This window comes from Moschus berezovskii, chromosome 26, assembly GCF_049115385.1.
Source record: "Moschus berezovskii isolate FMDL1 chromosome 26, NW_MosBer_1.0, whole genome shotgun sequence".
Taxonomy (NCBI): Eukaryota; Metazoa; Chordata; class Mammalia; order Artiodactyla; family Moschidae; genus Moschus; species Moschus berezovskii.
The window spans coordinates 24,402,887-24,420,459 of NC_142485.1; the positions used below are offsets into that span (position 1 = coordinate 24,402,887).

At 39.4% G+C, this 17,573-nt stretch overlaps 1 protein-coding gene across 2 annotated transcripts in view; it reads right to left on the minus strand.

Moving 5' to 3' along the window:
* Positions 1–2,147, minus strand: part of MSR1 (macrophage scavenger receptor 1) — an 81,413-nt gene extending 79,266 nt beyond the window's left edge. The window contains exon 1 of one of the 2 annotated variants that reach the window (XM_088832616.1): positions 2,028–2,147. The gene's annotated coding sequence lies outside the window, so the exon portion shown is untranslated. The remainder of the gene's footprint in view (positions 1–2,027) is intronic. The other variant, XM_088832617.1, reaches the window with a different exon arrangement.
* Between the last annotated feature and the right edge of the window lie 15,426 nt (positions 2,148–17,573).

Here is a 17,573-nt window from a genome sequence, read left to right on the forward strand (position 1 = left end):
TGTGAGGCTTTGTTAGAAGCCAGCGGACAATTCACACAGTCCAAATGAGCCTTTAACTGCTTTTTCCAAAGTTAAAAGAAAAAGTAACCTCACATAATGTTACGTCTTCCTATCAAATGTCAATGCACTGACAAAGAACTGCGAAATCTTCTGAGTGTATGTAATCTATTAAAAGCACGTTCTCATGAGAAGTGAAACGCCTCTCTGCAGTATCAGCTCTTCATGAAGAGGGTGAAAAGTTTATGGAAGCTACAACAGGGAAACCTTAATGAACGAAATTCAGTATTTTTCTGTTTGGAAACATACTTTTCTTTATTCCTATTTTATTATAAAAATATTGTAACATTTTGAAGACAAGTTGAGACAAAATTTCTATCATTCCATCACCCCAATATAAGAAAAAATTTGAGTGTTTCCATGTTACAAATTGATACTATAATGTACTTTATCATCTGGTTTTATGTATTTCCCTTAAATTCATATCAGTATCTCTATACTTGAAATTATTTTTTCAAGTTTAAAATGATGGGCCATGTAATAATTCATTGAATATATGTACCTTATTTATGCAGCCATTTTCTTATAATTCTTCAAAAAAAGATATCTTCCCTGTTCTTTGAAGGGCAATGTTTTACTGATGCTGCTGCTGGAAATATTTGCATAACTTAGGTTTCTTTTTTTTAGCCTAAATGTTTCTTTAGGCTAATTCATTATATGTTGAACTATCAGATAACAGGAATACTATCTCAAACTTCTTAGTATCCACTGTCTGACTTCTCTTTAAAAAATATTGTACACATTTACAGAGATTCTGGTCACTTATGTTTTAAACCAAATTCACCACTGTTCAGTAACAATGTTTATTTTAGAATCATTTAGATTTTAGTGAGAGTTAAATGATACCTCAGATGTATATTTATATACACACAGATATATATGGTTATGATATGAATTTAAAAATTATTAAGAGGATTAAAAATAAATTTTATAAATTATCTGATACATAGACAACCACAAATAAATGAATCACCATTATTTTAAACCATCACTTTTTTTTTGTAATATGAAGTTTTCTTATTTTATCCTTACAACAGCACCATGAGATATGTTCTCAATTTTAGAAGTTGGGAAACCAAGACCTAAAGCATTTAAGTATCTAGTTAATGTTACACAACTAGGGAGCAGGGGAGTAGGGACCTGAAGGTAGGCAGTGTATGATCAGAAAAACAGCTCCTAACCCCTGTATAAAACATTTATAATCTCAGTTTTATGACTTTTCTATCACTGTTTTCACATGGCTAATGAGAATGCTAATCGCATTTTATGCCGTGTAAATCTTAACCATTCTTTGAGTTGAATGTAAATTCTTCTTTCTCGTCTTGAAGTAATTTTGGCCTCTCCTGTATTCTCATAGCAATTATATATGGCCACTTGCACACCACTTTTGTGGTGCTCAAATTATATTATACCAATTTGCCTTAGATCTTGATCTTCCTAAAGACAGAGACTTTCATATTTTATATCCCTTCCTTACGTCTAGTTCAAGAAAGTGCACACAGTAGATGCCCAACCAATATTTGTTACATGAGCAATAGAGGTAATAAAAGTATTAGATTAAAGTCAAAAGTATTATGTAAAAACTAAGGTTAGACTAAGATATATTTAATCACATTGGGTAAAGCCAATAATTTGCAACAAAATATGCACATTTATATGCCCAAAATTTCTTGCTAGTTCAACTTACAAAATATATATTATATATATATATATTTCATATATAGCTGTGCACATATATACATTTTTCACGCACAGAAAACCTATCAGAAATCTCTGTTTATCATTGAAACAATCAAAACAAGTTATTAGTGATAAGGTAAAAAATTGTACCAAAAATTACTGATCACATATGTAAATAGCTCTCTCATATCACATACACACACACATGTAGACACACAAAAATACACAGAGTAGATCCATATATTCAACAGAAGCAATTTGGGAGAAAACACAAGTAAAACTTCTTTTACCATATGTCCTAAAGACGGCAGCACTGATTCATCCACTTCCCTCTTGTAACAATTGAAACCTAAAACCTTTATCACATATTTCAGCACAGCACAAGAAGAAAGGAAATGACACATTTGTATGTTGAAAATCTTTCTTAATAGTGTATTTCAATAGTACTCTCCTCAGTGCACAAGTTTGCAGAATCTAAATTTGTCAGATAACTCATTCCTCTTTCCATCTAGGACATTACAAAAGAAAAAGAGAAGTCAAATGAAAAACAAATGGGGTTATTGTAACAGCATACATAACATATGGAAGATTAATCTTTTCCTTTTTGTAAGATAAGTCTGCTTTCTATAATGTTCTCATTATTATTAATCTTCTATTAATCTCAATATCTTCCACTAATACTCATGATCTTTTTCATACTGTATAACCTTGAGGGAAGACTCTAAGTGATTTGTTTTTCTTAATCCTTTTCCCTAGATCCCTTATCTCTAACTTCAAACACAAAGCAGAGGAGGAAAGGATACCCACCAAGTAAAAGAAGCAATCCCTTACTGCTCACTTCAGTTCTGTCTATATTGATGTTAGCAATTTCTGTAGATCCCTTTGAGCATCTAAAAAGTTATTTATTTCCTGAGAAGTATAATAGAGGAAAGAGGTCTCGGGCATGGGATCAGAACAAAGGAATGACTTCATCTTCCACACCTGACAGAGTTTTACATTTTTTAAAATCTCATTTATTTAATCACATTCCAGTTCCAATAGGACATGTAAAAAAAAATACACTAATGAGCTAATTTTTAGATCTGATTCTTTTGGGGAAAAGTGTTTATATTTCATGGGCACTTCATGGTGCTCAAAGAGGGAGGGATCCTACTTTCTATCAAGAGATGGTCAAAATGTCCTTGCCATGCCCATTGGCATCACACAACACTAACCCCTGGTAGAGAGGACTCAGGAATAGTGCTGCAGCTGCTAAGTCGCTTCAGTCGTGTCCGACTCTGTGTGACCCCATAGACGGCAGCCAACCAGGCTCTGCCGTCCCTGGAATTCTCCAGGCAAGAACACTGGAGTGGGTTGCCATTTCCTTTTCCAATGCATGAAAGTGAAAAGTGAAAGGGAAGTCGCTCTGTTGTGTCCGACTCTTCGCGACCCCATGGACTGCAGCCTACCAGGCTCCTCTGTCTATGGGATTCTCCAGGCAAGAGTACTGGAGTGGGGTGCCATTGCACTTCTCATAGTGCCTGAAAAAAGAAAGCAGAAAAGAAAGTAGCAGTGTAACAGCAATAGTAGCAGGCAGTGAAGCTGGCAACACAAATGCTGGCCAGGCAGCTTGAGCCAAGAATAGGATGGCAGACGTTAACCCAGGCTAGACCAACATGAAGGCTACTCTGTGACCACACTAGGTCAACCAGATTCTAGGAGAAGAACTGGAGACTAACATCAGAACTCACTATATTTTCTTTTTATCTGCTTCTATATGATTTTGTTGTCCAGTCGTTAAGTCACATCCAACTCCTTGCAATCCCATGGACTGAAGCAAACCAGGCTGTTCTTTCCTCCACTATCTCCTGGACTTCGCTCAAATTCATGCCCATTAAGTCAGTGATGCTATCTAACCATCTCATCCTCTGCCACCCCCTTCTCCTTTTGTCTTCAATCTTTCCCAGCATCAAGGTATTTTCCAAACTCATTGGAAAATATTGGAGTTTCAGCCAAAGGATTAGAGTTTCAGCTTCAGCATTAGTTCTTCCAATGAATATTCAGGGTTGATTTCCTTTAGGAAGGACTGGTTGGATCTCCTTGCTGTCCAATGACGCTCAAGAGTCTGCTCCAGCACCGTAGTTTGAAAGCATCAATTCTTTGGTGCTCAGCTTTCTTTATGGTCCAACTCTCACATTTGTACAGGACTACTGGAAAAATCATAGCTTTCACTATACTAACCTTTGTTGGCAAACTGATGTCTCTCCTTTTTAGTATGTTGTTTCAGTTTGCCAAAGCTTTCCTTCCGAGGAGCAAGTGTCTTTTAATTTCATGGTTTCAGTCACTGTGCACAGTGATTTTGGAGCCCAAGAAAATAAAAGCTGTCATGTTTCCACCTTTTCCTTTTCTATCTTCCATGAAGTGGTAGGACCGGATGTCGTGATCTTAGTTTTTTGAATGCTGAGTTTCAAGTCAGCCTTTTCACCCTCTTCTTTCACCCTCCAGAGGCTCTTTAGTTCCTCTTCACTTTCTGCCATAAGGGTGGTATTATCTGTGTATCTGAAGTTGTTGATATTTCTCCTAGCAATCTTGATTCCAGCATGTGATTCATCTAGTCTGGCATTTCACATGATGTAAACAGAATATGTTAAATAAGTATGGTGACAACATACAGCATTGACATACTCCTTTCCCAATTTTCAACAAGTCCATTGTTCCATATCCAGTTCTAACTGTTGCTTTCTTAACCTGCATACAGGTTACTCAGGAGACAGGTAAGGTGGTCTGGTATTCCCATCTCTAAGAATTTCAAGATCATAGTTTGTTGTGATCCACACAGCCAAAGGTTTAGTGAAGTAAATGAAGCAGATGTTTTTCTAGAATTTTCTTGCTTTCTCTATAATCTCTCTATAAATTTCAGATGCTGGCAATTTGATCACTGGTTCTTCATCCTTTACTAAATCCAGCTTGTACATCTGGAATTTCTCAGTTCATGTACTGCTGAAGCCTAGCTTGAAGGATTCTGACCAAAACTTTGCTAGCATGTGAAATGAGCACAATTGCAGTGTAGTTTGTAAATTCTTTGACATTGCCCTTCTTTGGAATTAGAATGAGAACTGATCTCTTCCAGTCCTGTGCCCACTGCCGAGTTTCCAAAGTTGCTGGCATATTGAGAGCAGTACTTTAACAGCATCATCTTTGAGTATTTGAAATAGCTCAGCTGGAATTCTAACACTCTCACCAGTTTTGTTCATAGTAATGCTTCCTAAGGTCCACTTGACTTTACACTCCAGGATGTCTGGCTCTAGGTTAGTGACAACACCATTGTGATTGTCCAAGTCATTAAGACTTTTTTGCTTATTTCTTCTGTGTATTCTTGCTAACTTCTTTTTTCTGTTAGGTCCTTACTGTTTCTCTCCTTCATCATGCCCATCTTTGCATGAAATATGCCTTTGGTATCTCCAATTTTTTTTAAAGAGCTCTCTGGTCTTTCTCATTCTATTGTTTTCCTCTATTTCTTTGCATTGTTCATTTAAGAAGGCCTTCTTATCTCTCCTTGCTGTTTTCTGGAACTCGGCATTCAGTTGGGTTTATTTTTCTCTTTCTCTCTTGCTTTTCACTTCTCTTCTTTCCTCAGCTATTTATAAAGCTTTCTCAGACAACAGCTTTGTCTTCTTGCATTTCTTTTCCTTGGGATGGTTTTGGTCACTGCCTCCTGTACAGTGTTACAAACTTCTGTTCAAGCACTCTGTCTACCAGGTATAATCCCTTGAAGCTATTCATCACCTTCACTGTATAATCATGGGGGATTTGATTTAGGTCATACCTGAATGGCCTAGTGGTTTTCCCCACTTTCTTCCATTTAAGCCTGATTTTTGCAATAAGGAGCTGATTATCTGAGCCACAGTCAGCTCCAGGTCTTGTTTCTGGTTACTGTATAGAGCTTATCCATAGTTGGCTGCAAAGAACATAATAAATCTGATTTTGGTATTGACCATTTGGTGATGCCAAAATGTTGAGTCATTTCTTGTTTCGTTGGAAAAGGCTGTTTGCTATGACCAGTGTTTTCCCTTGACAAAACTCTGTTAGCCTTTGCCCTGTTTCATTTTGTACTTGAAGGCCAAATTTGCCTGTTATTCTAGGTATCTCTTGACTTCCTGCTTTTGCATTCTAATTTCTATGATGAAAAATGACATCTTTTTTTGGTGTTAGTTCTAGAAGGTCTTGTAGATCTTCAAAGAACCAGTCAACTTCAGTTTCTTTGGTCTTAGTGGTTGGGGCGTTGACTTGGATTACTGTGATGTTGAAAGGTTTGCCTTGGAAATGAACCAAGATCATTTTGTCATTTTTGAGACTGCACCCAAGCACTGCATTTTGGACTCTCTTGTAGACTATGAGGGCTACTCCATTTCTTCTAAGAAATTCTTGTCCACAGTAGTGGATATAATGGTCATCTGAGTTAAATTCATCCATTCTATCCATTTTAGTTCACTGATTCCTAAGATGTCAATGCTCAATCTTGCCATCTCCTGCTTGACCACATCAAATTTACCTTGATTCAAGGACCTAACACTCCAGGTTCTTATACAATACTGTTCTTGACAGCACCAGATTTTACTTTCACCACTAGAAACATTCACAATTGAGTGTCATTTCTCCTTTGGCCCAGCTGCTTCATTCTATCTGAAGCGATCAGTAATTGCCCTCCACCCTTACCCATAGCATATTGGACACCTTCCAACCTGGGTGCTTCATCTTCTGTAGTCATATCTTTGTGTCTCTTCACACTGTTCATCCACGGGGTTCTCTAGGGAATACTGGAGTGGGTTGCCATGTCCTCCTTCTGTGGACCATGTTTTGTTAGGACTCTTCACCAGGACCCATCATTTTAAGTAGCCCTGTGTCAGATCAGTCACTTAGTTGTGTCCAACTCTTTGAGACCCCATTGACTGCAGCATGCCAGGCTTCCTTGTCCATCACCAACTCCAGGAGCTTACTCAAACTCATGTCCATTGAGTTGGTGATGCCATCCAACCATCTCTCTCTTGTCTTCCTGTTTTCCTCCTGCCCTCAATCTTTCCCAGCATCTTGGTCTTTTCCAATGAGTCATTTCTTCACATCAGGTGGCCAAAGTACTGGAGCTTTAGCTTCAGCATCAGTCCTTCCAATGAATATTCAGGACTGATTTCCTTTAGGATCAACTGGTTTGATCTTGCAATCCAAGGGACTCTCAAGAGTCTTCTCCAACACCACAGTTCAAAAACATCAATTCTTTGGCGCTCAGGTTTCTTTATGGTCCGATTATCACATCCATACGTGACTATTGGAAAAACCATAGCCTTGACTAGACAGACTTTTGTTGGCAAAGTAATGTCTCTGCTTTTTAATATGCTGTCTAGGTTGGTCATAGCTTTTCTTCAAGGAGCAAGTGTCTTTTAATTTCATGGCTGCAGTCACCATCTGTAGTGATTTTGGAGCCCAAGAAAATAAATTCTGTCACTGTTGCCTTTGTTTCTCCATCTATTTGCCATGAAGTGATAGGACCAGATGCCATGAACTTTGTTTTTTGAATGTTGAGTTTTAAGCCAGCTTTTTCACTCTCCTCTTTCACTTTTATCAAGAAGCTCATTATTTCCTCTTCACTTTCTGCCATAAAGGTGGTGCCATCTGCATATCTGAGGTTATTGATAATTTTTCTTGATTCCAGCTTGTGCTTCATCCAATCCAGCATTTTGCATGATGTACTCTACACTTAAGTTAAATAAGTAAGGTGACAATATACAGCCTTGATATACTTCTTTCCCAATTTTGAACTAGTCCATTGTTCCATGTCCGGTTCTGACTATTGCTTCTTGACCTGCATACAGATTTCTCAGGAGGTAGGTAAGGTGATCTGGTATTCCCATCTCTTCAAGAATTTTCCACACAGAATTCTTCAAGAATTTTCCACTCTGTTGTGAGCCACACAGTCAAAGGTTTTAGCACAGTCAATAATGCCAATGTTTTTTTGGAATTCTCTTGCTTTTTCTATGATCCCATGGGTGTTGGCAATTTGAAATCTGGTTCCTCCATCTTTCCTAAATCCAGCTTGAACACCTGGAAGTTCTCAGTTCACGTACTGCTGAAGCCTAACTTGGAGAATTTTGAGCATTATTTTGCTAGCTTGTGAGATGAGTGCTAGAGTGTGAGATGAGACTCCTACACAAGGGGTCGGGACAGAGTGTCTCTGATGGGTGAAAGGTGATCTTGTTGGCCTGTCCCTACTTGAAACAAACAAACCCCTGTCCACACCAGGACCAAGAAGAAAGGAGAAGTGGCCCCACAAGAGACAAAGCCAGACTTGCCTGTGAGTGTCCAGCCCTGTGTTGCATGGCTCATAGATTCTTTGAGTAAGCCCCTTAGCCACAAGGCTGTGACCCATGAAGGGACTGCTTCTATATACATCTTATTATAGACTATGGTCCTTTTGAGGTCTTTAAAAAAGTCTATAGTTTAAGAATTCCTTAGTCTCTTGCTAAATTTGGATACCCCTGTCAGTACTATGTGATCAGAGAAGTCAGACTCAGTAAAAAACAATCTAAGACACCAACTTTCTAAAATTCTTCCTAATAAGATTCATTTCTTTTGAAGCGGGCTATATTTCTAGGATGTCTCTACTAATATTGTTTGGTATACATCTTTACTTTAACAATAGTAACCACTTTTCTATTTGATATTTCTATATTCTTCAGTCAATCTAGTCATTCATTTAAAACAAAAAAATCTCTGCAAGTGTGTACAGGATATCATATAATATATTATATTCCATGATATTATCTATTAGGGCTTAATATTTGTAAGATACCTTACCGGGGAACATGGAGAAAATGTTTAGGTCAAACTAATGGGTCACTGAAAGAAAAGAGGAGAGGGAATGGATCTTTACATCCACTGAGTCATTTGAATTCACAGCCATTTTGTCAGGTCATTTTCCTGATTAAGAAATTGAGGCTTAGACATTGAGTAAACTTGTCAAGATCATAGAGATATGAGTCATCAGAGCTGGTAGTCACACCCAATTAACCTGATTTCAAAACTCAGCAAAAATATACATTTTTCTCAGTCTTAGATCAGTTTATGTATTATCAGTCACCTTTATGACAAATGTTATTTTGAAAACAAACTACAAACATGGACAAATCCCAGATCATCAGAATAGCTGCCTTCTCATCAGTTACGGCCATGGGATTCTTTGACTTCATTTTTGTTGCTTATGATATATGTGTTTAGCACAAAGACTATTCTAACATTATGCCTAATGTTCAAATAAAGTTTAAAAATTAAATAAATGGGTTGAAAGAACTTACTTGAGTCTCATAGAATTCGTTGTGTTAGAGGAATGCAAGCTGAATTCAAAGGAAGACATATTTTATATTCATAAAGTGATACATTTGAATGTCTAAAACTGTAACAGGTCATTAGTTATAAGGTACATGATACCATATATTTATGTGATAAATTTGCACAAAGATAACATTTTTCCTATTCTTGACTCAAAACAATAATTAGATAGTAATGTTTACTATCTATATATTCTTTTAATAATTAAAAGTTTTAATAACAGTATATTGGACACATCTCTCCATGTGAATATAATGCCTTAAAGAATTATCAAAAGAACCTCATCAAAATCAATATTGAAAAATTACATCCTAGCAAAGCTTTTGTTTGATGATCATAAAAAGGAAAAAGGAAGAATTTTTATGGCAACTGTATCATTTTATACAACTCTATACTGAACAGAACTTTTCTGCAGAAGTACTATTGAAGTTCAAATACATAAACAGACAAGTACAGCATCAGAACTAACTGTATCTTTCTTCTGTGAAGCCTATCAAAACTGTTCTGGTTCAATCACATGATCCTAAAGTGATACAGCTGATTAAAGTTTTAGTATTTTTGTAGGGTTTAATGTAATTTACAAATGCATTATATCTATAAAATATATTTGTAACCAAAAATTGGTTAAGAACTATCAGTTCAGTTCAGTTCAGTCGCTCAGTCGTGACCGACTCTTTGCGACCCCATGAATCACAGCACACCAGGCTTCCCCGTCCATCACCAACTCCCGGAGTTCACTCAAACTCATGTCCATCGATAGACCTATGGAATTTAGGTCTAAATTTATGTTTCTATGTTTTAACATATAATTAAAATATCGACACTCAGTGAGATAAAGGGACTAAAATACTTGGAGAAACAATGCACTTTTACCATACTGTTTTAAAAACCATACAGTTTTTAAAAGAAAGGGCAGATATCTAAAGAGCTCAGATGTCCCTACAATAATAAAAACAACCGAACAAACTAAAAATCAATGTTTCCCGGAGACAGCCGAGCCTTGAGGTCTCAGGACAAACTTTAGAGAGGGAACCCAAAGAACTCACAGCTGGGTTTAGCTTACCTGGGGCAGAAGCTGTTAGAATCAGAAATTAGCAAGAACCTGTAAATGGTAATTTGAACAAATGACTGGAGAGCTGAGGGAGGGCCAGTGTGAGAGTGAAACTCCTGGGGCTTCAGTCTTAGGGGGCTTTATCCTCAGGAACCCCACCAGGCTCTCACAGGGAAGAGCCAAGAAAAAGCACCTGGTGCCTGTGGCAGAGGGAGGGGAAAGAAACCATTTTAGAATGCCCCCAGAGCATTCTCCATAATAAAGGCTTCCTCTCCATGGCAAAGGGCTTCCCTGGTGGCTTCCAGGGGTCGGAAGATCCCCTGGAGAAGGGAATGACAACGCAGTCCAGTATTCTTGCCTGGGAAATCCCGCGGACAGAGGAGCTTGGTGGGCTACAGTACATGGAGTCTCACAGAGTCGGACACGACTGAGCGACTAACACTTTTACTTTGTTACTTTCACAGCTGACCGACCCTGAAAAGTTCTTTTTTTCAGGGAAGTTTGTAGGGAAATCCCTAAACTAGAGGAGACAAAAACAAGGACACTAGAAGAAATTTTAGCTTCTGACAGCTCAGCTCCAGCAAGTATTAAACACAGCCCAACTCCTAGCCAGGTAATCATAAAATTTCATACCAATATGCCTGTTTACCTCAGTTCCTAACCCTGTCTTGACCAACTCCAGTTTTCAACAAAAGACATGCTAAAAATCAACAAAGTATGTGCCAGGCCCTAAAAGTCATGGATTCCTAGGATAGTTAGGGAGGTTGGGGGCGGGTAGAGTATGCACAAAATTCTAGTGACCAGTTAACCTCAAGCAGTATTAACAAATCACCCCTTCCTCATGACTCATGTCTTATTAAGGAGACACAAAATGCCAGTTAAGAAAAAAATGAATGTGAGCTCATTTTTAAGTGATATTTTTAAAACATGCATGCCCTGAATTTAGGGAAGCTTGGTTTCAAAACTAGAGTGACAGACTCATCTAGTTTAAATAAGCCTTAAAGTGGTAAAAATGTGAATTTATTTAAGCCTGAACAAACTTTATTAAGCAGGAATTCAGTTCCTGACCAGGTATCAAACCTAGACCCTAAGCAGTGACACCATAGAGTCATAACTACTGGACCACTAGGGAATTACCTCATTAAATAAACTCTTATCCAGAAATCTCCTGGAATCATTACGAGATGTCAGCCTAGGGGCTCAAAACCAGAATGGACCTTTCCACCACAGCTAAGGGAACTGAGGTAAACTGAGTATCACTCACCTTATAGCAACTTCACATGTGCCATAGTTTTTCCTACTCATGGCTAAAAAAAAAAAAAAAAAAAAAAAAAAAAAAACCTCTTTGAAAATGAGAGAATAAAAACTCTTCAAATATTTATCTAGGGTCACTTGGTCAGTGACAGAGTATGCTCTAGAACCTATATTCTATGATGCTCTTTCCACTTGGACCCTTAGCTTCCATGACACACATAATTACTCATCTATACATCTTCATTGGAGAAGGCAATGGCAACCCACTCCAGTACTCTTGCCTGGAAAATCCCATGGACGGAGGAGCCTGGTAGGCTGCAGTCCATGGGGTCGCTAAGGGTCAGACATGACTAAGCGACTTCACTTTCACTTTTCACTTTCATGCATTGGAGAAGGAAATGGCAACCCACTCCAGTGTTCTTGCCTGGAGAGTCCCAGGGATGGGGGAGCCTGGTGGACTGCCGTCTATGGGGTCGCACAGAGTTGGACACGACTGAAGTGACTTAGCAGCAGCAGCATACATCTTCATTCTCTCCCATAATGTCTTCAGAAGCTACTGATAGTTTCCAAGAGGCATCAAAGCCGAGCTCTGTCTTTGCTGTTTGATCTCCCTGCATTCACTTTCAGAGAATAAAGAGCCCTCTTTTTTGACTTCCAACTCTCTTGAAAGCACTACTCCTTAGCCAGCTCTCACCAAGAATCACACGGGAAAGGTGATTCTGAGCAATGTAGCTCCTGGCACCTCCTGTGGGACATAGAAAAGACAGTAAAGAGTGTAGAGAGGCAAAAAGCAATAGTGGACGCCTACACAGTCTGACAGCTCAGAAAGGAACACGTACCATCCAAAGAGGGAATGGAAATTGAATTGCTGAAAAGGGAGCTGGGGTGGAGATAACAATGCATCCAAATGCCTGAAAAAAGACAGGAACACGAGAACATCAACGACCAGAGTGAGGACAACGTGGCTGGGGTACAAAATTCCAGATGTGGGAAGCAAGGTTTCAGCTAAAGCCGAGTGTTAGGTAGGGAGCCACGGATTGAGGAGTTTATCTTCAGAGCAGCAGAAAGACAATGATTTGGAAGTGGGATGAATGAGACACATCTCGATTTTAAAAGTTGACTGCCATATGGAGGTGGGAAGTGTGGCTGAGCACAAGCAGACTGGTTAGGAGATGATTACAGTGGTGTCAGGGAAAACTGATGAAACCATCTGGCTTGGAGGATGTCAGTGGTAAAGGCTCCCCTTTACCACTGAGTGGGGAGAGATATTAAAAAGCAAATTTAGCGGGAGTTGATGATAGATTTGATGGTGAGAGTTAGTGAGCTTAGCTTTTTCTTATTTACTACTCCAGATCCACTCTCCACTTTCTCTACCCTTCTACTTTCCCACCACTGGCTTTTTGGTCTGAGAGTAATGAAACACATAACTCTCTTGATCTCTGGCTTCTGATGTGAAGTCGCTCAGTCGTGTCTGACTCTTTGTGACCCCAAGGACTGTAGCCTACCACGCTCCTCCATCCATGGGATTTTCCAGGCAAGAGTACTGGAGTGGGTTGCCTTTTCCTTCTCCAGAGCATTTTCCCAACCCAGGGATCAAACCTGAGTCTTCCACATTGTAGGCAGATGCTTTACCATCTGATCTACCAGGGAAGGCTTCTGATGAGGTGTGACAAATGGGCAGCCCAGCAGGATATTTGTGAAAGGAAAGAGAGTTAGTTCTTCATGCTAAATGTCTAGAAATGAAATAAATACTTATGACTTGGGAATGTTGAGTAGCCTCTTAAAGAGCTATTTGACCTATTAAGCAGAAAATATCTGGGTCTGCTAGGCAGAAACCTAACCCTCACTACTGTGGAGATTTCAATACCATACCATTTCCAGAACAGTGATAGTAAAAAGAAGCAAAACTACTTACTAAACAAGGCCTGGTGATAAGACTATGGTCAGCAGAAAATCCTCTCCCCCAGAAAGCTATCCACATCCTAATTCCCAGAAGAATGTTATGTTTCAAGGCAAAGGAGAATTAAGTCTGCAAGTGGATTTAAGGTTGCTCATCAGCTGACAAAATAAGGAGATTATTCTGGATTTATCTGAGTGGATCCAAGGTAATAACCAGGATCCATAAAAGTAGAGGAGGAAGGCAGAAGGTCAGAGGAAGCAATGATGGAAGAAAGGCCAAAGAGATACAGTTTTCGGTTTTGATGAAGGGAAAAAGGCCATAGGCTAAAGCTTGTGAGTGCCTTCTAGAGGCTGTGAAAGGCAAGAACATAGATTTTCCCCTTAAAATGTTGAGGAAGTAAGGCAGCTGATTGACAACTTATAGTTAGAACAGCAAGATCTGTGTAACCTAGAGAACTGTAAAAAAAAAAAAGACATTCTTTTAAAGCCACTGAATTTGTGTTAATATGTTAGTGCAGCAGTAGAAAACTAACTCAGGGCTCTCTGTTTGTTCACTTCAGTTGCTCAGTCGTGTCCGACTCTTTGAGACCCCTTGAATCACAGCACGCCAAGCCTCCCTGTCCATCACCAACCCCTGGAGTGCACTCAAACTCATATCCATCGAGTCAGTGATGCCATCCAGCCATCTCATTCTCTGTCATCCCCTTCTCCTCCTGTCCCCAATCCCTCCCAGCATCAGAGTCTTTTCCAGTGATTCTGTTACATTCAGTCGCTCAAGTCGTGTCCAACTCTTTGCGACCCCATGAATTACAGCACGCCAGGCCTCCCTGTCCATCACCAAACCCTGGAGTGCACTCAAACTCATGTCCATCGAGGCAGCGATGCCATCCAGCTATCTCATTCTCTGTCGTCCCCGTCTCCTCCCACGCCCAATCACTCCTAGCATCAGAGTCTTTTCCAATGAGTCAACTCGTTGCATGAGGTGGCCAAAGTATGGAGTTTCAGCTTTAGAATCAGTCCTTTTGATGAATACCCAGGATTGATCTCCTCTAGAATGGACTGGTTGGATCTCCTTGCAGTCCAAGGGACTCTCAAGAGTCTTCTCCAGCACCACAGTTCAAAAGCACCAATTCTTCGACAATCAGCTTTCTTCACAGTCCAACTCTCACATCCATACATGACCATGGGAAAAACCATAGCCTTGACTAGATGGACCTTGGTTGGCAAAGTAATGTCTCTGCTTTTTAATATGCTATCTAGGTTGGTCATAACTTTCCTTCCAAGGAGTAAGCGTCTTTTAATTTCCTGGCTGCAATCAGCATCCGCAGTGATTTTGGAGCCCCCCAAAATAAAGTCTGACACTGTTTCCACTGTTTCCGCATCTATTTCCCATTAAGTGATGGGACCAGATGCCATGATCTTAGTTTTCTGAATGTTGAGCTTCAAGCCAACCTTTTCACTCTCCTTTTCACTTTCATCAAGAGGCTTTTTAGCTCCTCTTCATTTTCTGCCATAAGGGTGGTGTCATCTGCATATCTGAGGTTATTGATATTTCTCCCGGCAATCTTGACTCCAGCTTGTGCTTCTTCCAGCCCAGCGTTCCTCATGATATACTCTGCATATAAGTTAAATAAGCAGGGTGACAATATACAACCTTGACGTACTCCTTTTCCTATTTGCACCAGACTGTTGTTCCATGTCCAGTTCTAACTGTTAATCACTAACAGTTCCAGTGATTAGAGGTGCCATATTAAAACACCACACTGAATGGACTGGGAGGCTCAAACAACAGAAATTTAGTTTTACAGTTCTGGAAGCTGAAGCCCCAGCTCAGGGTGTTAGCAAGTCTGGCTTTCCCTGAGGCCTCTCTTCTTGACTTGCACATGACTGCCCTCTTGCTTCTTTACGTGGTTATCCCTTGCTGCTCACACTCCCCTGCTGCTGCTGCTAAGTCGCTTCAGTCGTGTCCGACTCTGTGTGAACCCAGAGACGGCAGCCCACCAGGCTCCCCCATCCCTGGGATTATCCAGGCAAAAACACTGGAGTGGGTTGCCATTTCCTTCTCCCACTCCCTTAGTGTCTATTTATCATTCAAATTTGTAGTAGGGATATGTAACACGAATAGAAGACAGGCTTTGTGATCTGTAGTAATGATCTATTTAAAAATATGTACTCAATCCTTGGTGACTTAAAGGTAAACTCTTTAATTTACCATGTGTATTTGTCTCCCAGTCGTGTCTAACTCTTTGCGACCCTATGGACTGTAGCCCGCCAGCCTCTTGTGTCCATGGAATTCTCCAGGCAAGAATACTGGAGTGGGTTGCCATTTCCTCCTCCAGGGGATCTTCCTGAATTCGGGACTGAATTCGGGTCTCTCTCATTACATCTGATCTAATTTACCACATCTACAATGAAAACAATCGTTAGAACATTGTTCAGTTCAGTCGCTCAGTCATGTCTGACTCTTTGCGACCCCATGAATCACAGCACGCCAGGCCTCGCTGTCCATCACCAACTCCCGGAGTTCACTCAAACTCATGTCCATCGAGTCGGTGATGCCATCCAGCCATCTCATTCTCTGTCGTCCCTGTCTCCTCCCACCCCCAATTCCTCCTAGCATTAGACTCTTTTCCAGTGAGTCAACTCAACGCATGAGGTGGCCAAAGTATTGGAGTTTAAGCTTCAGCATCAGTCCTTCCAATGAACACCCAGGATTGATCTAGAACATTGTTTATATGGCTCAACTACCTGAACAGATATGACAGAGTTCGCAGCTCTCTACAGGACAGTACATCATCCAAAAAGCACCCACGTCAGTAGAGAATCCACCTGTAATACGGGAGACCTGGGTTCAGTCTCTGGGTTGGGAAGATCCCCTGGAGGAGGGCATGGCAACCCACTCCAGCGTTCTCGCCTGGAGAATCCCCATTGACAGAGGAGCCTGGCGGGCTGTAGTCCATGGAGTGGCAGAGATACAGACATGACTGAGTGACTAAGCACACACAAGAAAAATGAACGTGATAATAAGTATGAAAGGAATTGGCAACTTTTTATCATTAGCCAAAGCGAAGAAACCCCACAAAGGACAAAAAGCAACACCATCTTCTGAATAATAGTTCGAAGAAGAGGATGATTCAGAAAAATGAAGAAAAGGAGCTCCCGTAACCTGCAATATAAATGGCAACTGCAATGCTTAGTCTTGAGGCACCTGCTATTTAGATATGAATACAAATTATCCTAAGAAAATTCCTTTGCAAGGCAAGAGTTTTTGAAATTTAAATGAGTTTTTTCCCATCTGTCATAATGCTTACAACAAATTTACACAGACTTCACACTGCACTGATTTAACCAAAGGTAACAGTCTTCCCTGGCTGTTTTCACATCATATTGAAGAGATTCTGTTTGTTTACTCGTTCATTTCATTTTGTTTTTACTGTGGTACATACTGGCATAGCAAATATTCCAGCCTATCTCCAAAACCTATACCAAAAGAATTGTATTTCTTACATTTTAAAATATTTATTAGCTGAGGCAGATTAAGGAGAATTGCTAGAAAACTGGTTACTGGAATTATTTTATTTATGTCTCAAAATAAGCTCTTTGCATCCCAATAACTTGCTGTATTCATACAACATAGGAAAAAAACAAAAAAATGAGTAAAATGAGGCCTTCAAAGATAGAATATAAATGCTATAAAATGCTATTCAGTAAAGAAGCATGGCACTATTTATTTAAGAAAGACATGATAGAATTTTCATTGTTCCTAGAAACAGGAACTCAATATTTTATTTTTTATGATTTATTTGTCATTATATACAAGATCCTTATTTAAAGAATATGGGCAATAAAGTATGGACACGAAGAAAGCCTTCCAAGATTTTGAATCCTGCCTCTAAACTTGTTAACCATGACATGAGGCAAGTCATTTTATCTCAGTTTTTCATCAGTAAGCTGATTTTCAAAAAGATCCTTTAGAACTGAGTAAGTTCATATTTGTAACATAATAGTGTTTCACATGTGGTATGTCCCCTGTAAGCATATTGCTTATAGTAAATTAAAATGTTAAAATTGGAAAATGTGAAGCCAACATCAAATCTTCTTAATATTATAATACTTATGTTTAAAAGAGTAATCTCTAAGAAAATATTAACTGATTCACAAAATTTTGTATCTCTAACTCATTTTTAATATTGGCATGCTTTTTCACCCAGTAAATTCAACTGAGATATATTTTGTTGTAAACAATATGGAATGTTACATTTTCTGTTCTTTT